This window comes from Parasteatoda tepidariorum, chromosome 11, assembly GCF_982258835.1.
Source record: "Parasteatoda tepidariorum strain Cologne lab strain chromosome 11, Ptep-v5.0, whole genome shotgun sequence".
NCBI classification, from domain to species: Eukaryota; Metazoa; Arthropoda; class Arachnida; order Araneae; family Theridiidae; genus Parasteatoda; species Parasteatoda tepidariorum.
This window is the reverse complement of record NC_141765.1, coordinates 13,635,218-13,641,383: the sequence shown is the minus strand read 5'-3', so window position 1 is coordinate 13,641,383 and position 6,166 is coordinate 13,635,218. Positions and strand designations below refer to the sequence as shown.

The 6,166-nt window shown below is 29.6% G+C and overlaps 1 long non-coding RNA gene across 1 annotated transcript; it reads right to left on the bottom strand.

Annotated features, from left to right (window-relative positions):
- Window positions 1-2,704: 2,704 nt before the first annotated feature.
- LOC122271987 (uncharacterized) lies at window positions 2,705-4,356 on the bottom strand. The gene is made up of 2 exons (XR_006226716.3): window positions 4,040-4,356; window positions 2,705-2,814 (listed from the first exon to the last, which is right to left on the bottom strand). It is a non-coding gene; the product is annotated as an uncharacterized LOC122271987 (long non-coding RNA).
- Between the last annotated feature and the right edge of the window lie 1,810 nt (window positions 4,357-6,166).

Below are 6,166 nucleotides of genomic sequence, written 5' to 3'. Positions count from 1 at the left end.
CTTTTCGTTCTGTTCAGAAAGATGGTACCCTATCTATTAAGGATAATAATAATAAAAAAATAGCTGTTTAAAAAAATTATTTTCATTGAGATGATGATGAACATTTAGCTTGAATCCTATTATCACCAAGCAATTTAAAAAAAAAACATCTTCGTGGTTTTCCCTTGCGTACAACGTAAAATGCGATTATTTTGATTTAATCTTAATTAAAATAAACCAATCTTTTAAATTTCATAAATATAATTTTACTCCGATGCTTGAATTGCAAGTTATTTTATATACCAAATAAAAGCAATCTGAAAAACATTTTTGTTTGTTTTTCTTAGCGTGTAACGCAAAGTTTAATAATTTTAATTCCAATTTAATCTTAATTATAATTAATTATTTTTATAACTTTCATAAATATGGTTTTATTCCGATACGTAAATAACGAGTTACTTTGATTTTCGGGTTGAGTTAAAAACTACAAAAATATGAAGAACATCTCGTTATACGAGGGTTACTCTGAAATTCTTGAGATACGCGCAGACACGAATTTACATAATAAAAATAACGGTTCAATTTTAAAATACAAAGTGTATTTTAACACGGCAGACGATTTTTTACTGACTTACTTCAACTTGTTTAGCGTAGAATAAATTTTAAACAGAAGAGAAAATGGAGTTGACGCAAGAACATTTTCGCTCTATGATTTTCTACGATTTTAAAGCAGGATTTAATCAAGAAGAATGCGTTCAGCGGTTGCAATTAGCATTTGGTGATGAATCTCCAGCTCGTGTTACTGTATTCAGATAGTTTAAAGAATTTAGCAGAGGTCGCAATTTTCTTCAGGATGAGGAACACACAGGAAGGCCAGTGATCCTGGATAATGTGTCTGCTATACGAAAAATGTTAAAGGATGATAATCGCTGTACCTATCAAATTATACAGAAGGAAATTAACATTAGATCCGCAGCCATACACAAAATTAAACATGAAGAATTGCATATGAAAAAAGTAGTTTGCCGTTGGGTTCTCCATAATCTAACTGAGCACCAGAAAGAGGAGCATGTCAGAATCAGTAAATAAATTCTTAAATTGCTAAATGATAGTGACCACAGCATCATTTCTGAAATTGTAACGGGTGATGAAACGTACATACCGTTTTTTGACGTTTCAACGAGTCAAGAAAGCAAAGTATGGCTCTTTGAAGATGATGAAAAGACAACGCGCACTGAAAAAAGTGATGTATGCCGCTTCCCTTATGAAAAAATCTAGGATTAAATGATGTATAAACGAGGTATATTTGAAAGGTATAAAGGAGGTTGTTATTTAAATACGTCGTTAAGGTTGAAAAGGGTGCAAATAAATACCTCAAAATCAACCTCAAATATACCTTAAATATACCTCCAGAGGTATATATGTTTCAACCTGAGGTGTTCAATTTTACATCTGTGGAGAGGTAGATATTCACTACTTTAAAGTGTTTTATTTTCAACCTTAGGTTATTACTTATCAGCCTGAAGTATATTTTTTTACACTTGTGGAAGTATTTTTTCAACAACCTAAGGTGTCTCATTTTACACTTTAGGTTATTATAAATCAACCTCAGGTGTATTTTGTTCTACCTCAGGTAATTATTTTTCAACCTCAGGTAATTATTTTTCAACCTCAGGTATATAATTTATACTTGTAGAGGTATATATTTATCCACCAGTGGTGTGTCGTTTTACACTTCTGGTTGTTATAAATCAACCTCAGGTGTATTTTGTTCTACCTCAGGAAATTATTTTTCAACCTCAGGTATATAATTTTAGGCTTGTAGAGGTATATATTTATCAACCTGTGGTGCGTCGTTTTACACTTCTGGTTGTTATAAATCAACCTCAGGTGTATTTTGTTCTACTTCAGGTGATTTTTTTTCAACCTCAGGTATATAATTTTATGCTTATAGAGGTATATATTTATCAACCAATGGTGTATCGTTTTACACTTCTGGTTGTTATAAATCAACCTTGGGTGTATTTTGTTCTACCTCAGGTAATTATTTTTCAACCTCAGGTATATAATTTTATGTTTGTAGAGGTATATGTTTATCAACCTGTGGGGCGTCGTTTTACACTTCTGGTTGTTATAAATCAACCTGAAGTGTATTTTCAACACTTGGAAAGGTTATTTTTTTATTAACGTCATGCGTTCCATGTTCTACCTTAAGTTATTATTTCGTAACCTGAAGTATATATTTCTGTATTTTTAGAAGTATTAATTTATCAACCAAAGATGCGACATTTTACACTTCAGGCTTATGTAGCTCAACCTAAAGCTGTTTTTTCAGAACTTACGAATGTGAGGTGTTCACCTAGTTGATTTTTAACCTCACTATATAAAAAATATGATATATATATAAAGATATCTATATTATATGAAGAATAATGTATGTCATTACATTTTTTAACTAGTAGAGATCTTCATTTATCAATCTGAAGTTTTTAATATTAAACCTTAGGCAGTAATTGCTTCTTTTGTTAAGTTATAAAAGAAGGTTTTAAATGCATAATTCTTCTGCAATTTTAATAGATTGAATTAAATCATCTTAAAATAACACTTATCTAAATTCTACAATTAGTAAAAACTATTTATGGGAACTCATATTTTTAGAAAATAGTTGTCTAATGTGCTTGAATTTCTTAAGCTATAAAACTACAAATTTAACTAATTAGTCAGCTGAAATTCAAATACTTTTATTTAAAACTAAAATTTAATTTTTTTACAAATCAACAAAATTATTTTAAATACTGTTTCCGTCTACCTGTTGAAACTTGTAATTATTGGAACCTAAAAGAAAAAAAAAATGAATTAGTAAGTAAGTCATATTTACAATAATAGTGGCAGGTTTTAAACTATTAAAATATTAGAAATTATTTTTTTATGATTTAAATTAACTGGATGAAGTTAATTTTCTTTTTCAGATAAATAGTAGTACTCTTCTGCCATTTCTATTCAATCCTCATAGCTGAAAGGCATGACAGGTACCACAGCCACAAAATAAAGTACACTGAAATCAGTACTACCATTAACAACATTTACAGAAATTCAAATATAATTCCAATCTTAATATGCCGTTTTAACACTTTGTATTTTTCTATACATTTGGCATCATTATGGTACTTGTAAGTTTGATAATTATATTTTCTTTCTTTCTTTTCTTCCAAATCTTTAAACTCAATAAACCTATAAACCTCCTAAACTCCTAAACCTTCCGTTATTGTCAATAACATAAGAGTTTCTTAAAAAATAGTTATTTTAATATTTCTTAATGAATGTAATCAAGAATCAACAATCGTCTGATAAATTAAATTTTAAAGTTATGTACCAATTTTTATTCTTTTCTTACACTCAATCGAATAGAACAAATTACAAGTTGATAAGTAGCATTTATTTTAAAGTTGTGAGTAATTTTATGTGAGGAAAATGTCTAAGAGAGAATGATTTGAAATAATACTTTTAAAATAAGTTGAGTACAATATCTCCTATATAATTTATAATACCAAGCAGAATAAAACTAATAGCTAGTTGTTACAAACATTTGTTTAAATATAAAAACACATCCCATAAGATGAAATTCAAAAAATTGCATATTACTTTTAACAATAAATGTCTTTATTTGCAATTGATTTTATTCAATTCAGCATTAAAATTGCATAAGAAACTATACTGGCTTATTTCTAAAACATTTAAGATTTCCGAAAGTCGCTAATTTTTGAAGTAGTGAACTATAAACAGCTGCATAAAAATGCTCATAACCTTGAAACAAATTGTCATATAAACTTGAAATCGGGTTAAATTTAATTCTATTCAATATTTTAATAAGTAATAACAATCTGCTTAGTGAATAATTAATGTGGGTAAATTGAGAAAAAATAACACGTAGTGAAAATAGCAGTGTGATCAAACATAAAAAAGCGAGCTAGTACAGTTACTAGTCTTCAATTATCAAATATCTAACAAACTATTGTTATCAACAATTGAATAAATGCTGTAGTTTATTGGGAGAGATTACTTTTTCTTTATGGTATGAATTCAGAACTATTTCCTAGGGGAAGGCTGAGCAGTAACTTGCTAGTCACTTCCTCATCGCTGCTGCACATGTGCTATTTACAGCCTAGGTCATCTCAGCAATATCAGGGAACAGTGGATAAGCTTTGTAAATATATATATATACATATATGTAAGAAAAAGAAATTGCACGTTAATCAGATTTTAAGAAAAAGAAAACCAGATTTAAAATGCAGTGTTATTATACATATTTTGAGTCATAAACAACAATATAAACTTTGCAACAGATATCCGAGCAAACGATTTCAAAGCAAAATTACTATTTTAAAGATATTTCAATTTTCAATGATTTATTTATAAGAGAAATTATGAACATTTTACTCAACTAATCATCTTGCATACTGCAACGTTGAAACATATACATTTAAGCAAAATAAAAGAATAGTTATATTTGAATTAATTACAAACAATAAAATATACTGTGCATAACCTGCGGTAACGATTCACCAGTAACGTTTCCCTGAACAGCAACGAGAAATATTTCGATTGTTCTCTCTTATTGCAAAGCCTACATTAATAGCTTCTAAGAATATCCTCCAACTTAAACTATTTAAGATCAGGAGGCATCTTTAAAACAAAAATAATAAAATTTAAGTTTGAAAATTGAAGCCTATTTGATTAAAAGTGATAAAACCAAATTAATAAATGTCAAGCACACTTACCGAATTTCGAATACACTTTCGATTGTCAACATACACGGCATTTGCCGGCTCGCACGGAACTCTGGGAATTGAGCTAGTTAATATGAAGTGTACTTTAAACAACCTTAAAACAAGCTTAGGTATAAATAAAATGACTTCATACACCTCAATAAATACCTCACTCCCGTTAGTTGAAATAAGGTTGATTTTTTTATACCTCATAAATTCCTCTTTTGTTACAAGTGTAAGAAAAACAACCTGGTATACCTTGGAACATACCTCATCAGTCTGGTTGATATGAAGTGATTTTAAAAGAACCTCAAAATAAGCTTAGGTATAAATAAAATGACTTCATATACCTCAATAAATACCTCACTTTCTTTAGTTGAAACAAGGTAAAAATTTTTATACCTCAAAAATACCTCTGTTGTTACAAGTGTAAGAAAATCAACTTGGTATACCTCAAAAATCATCTTATCAGTCTGGTTGATTTGAAGTGAATTTTAAACAACCTCAAAACAAGCTGAAGTGTATATAAAACAACCTCGTGCACCTTAATTACAACCTTTACGAGGTATAATTTTTATTGCTTTTTTCTGTGCAACCTTAAATATACCTCAAATCAACCTTAATACCTCAAATCAACCTTACATTTTCGTAAGGGTTTCGTCAGAAGTACGGGATTGGTCAAAGCCATCAAGTTGGAAGGACAGAAGACAGTAACAGCAAACTGGCATACCACTAAATGTCTTCCAGAAATTCTACAAGAAGTAATTGTTAGGGGACTAGTTCTTCACCATGATAATGCATCTTCACATACAGCCGGATTAACTGTTGAGTTTCTTAAACAAAAACAAATTAAAGTGATAGAACATCCGCCGTATTCACCTGATCTAGCCATGTGTGACTTTTGGTTATTCTTTAATCTATAAAAGAACTTATGTGGACGTCGTTTTCCTTCAGAAGAAAAGATTGATGTGACTATAAATGCATTTTCTTCATCTATTCCAAGAAATGAATGGCTTGAGGCATTTAATCTGTGGAAAATTCGACTCCAAAAGTGCATTGTGCTAGAGGAGACTACTTTGAACACACCTAAAATTTTGTAAGCGTAACTTTAAAAACCTAGTTGTATCTCAAAAATTTCAGAGTGACCCTCGTATTCACAAAGAAGTCTCTCAAAGATGCTAAAAAAATTTTATTATAAAAAATTAATTGCTATTGCTGAGCTTTTAAATGGAATCAAGCAATCTGAAAGATATTTCCGTGGTTCCTCTTTACGTGTAATGCAAAATATGATTGTTTTCTCAAACTCTTATTCAAGCAAGGAAAAAAAAAAAACATTTATACAACTACTAACCACTCCAAAAACCAGAGTAAATGCTTTATAATAAAACTGCTACGCCTAGAATTTGGAATTATGAAGAACT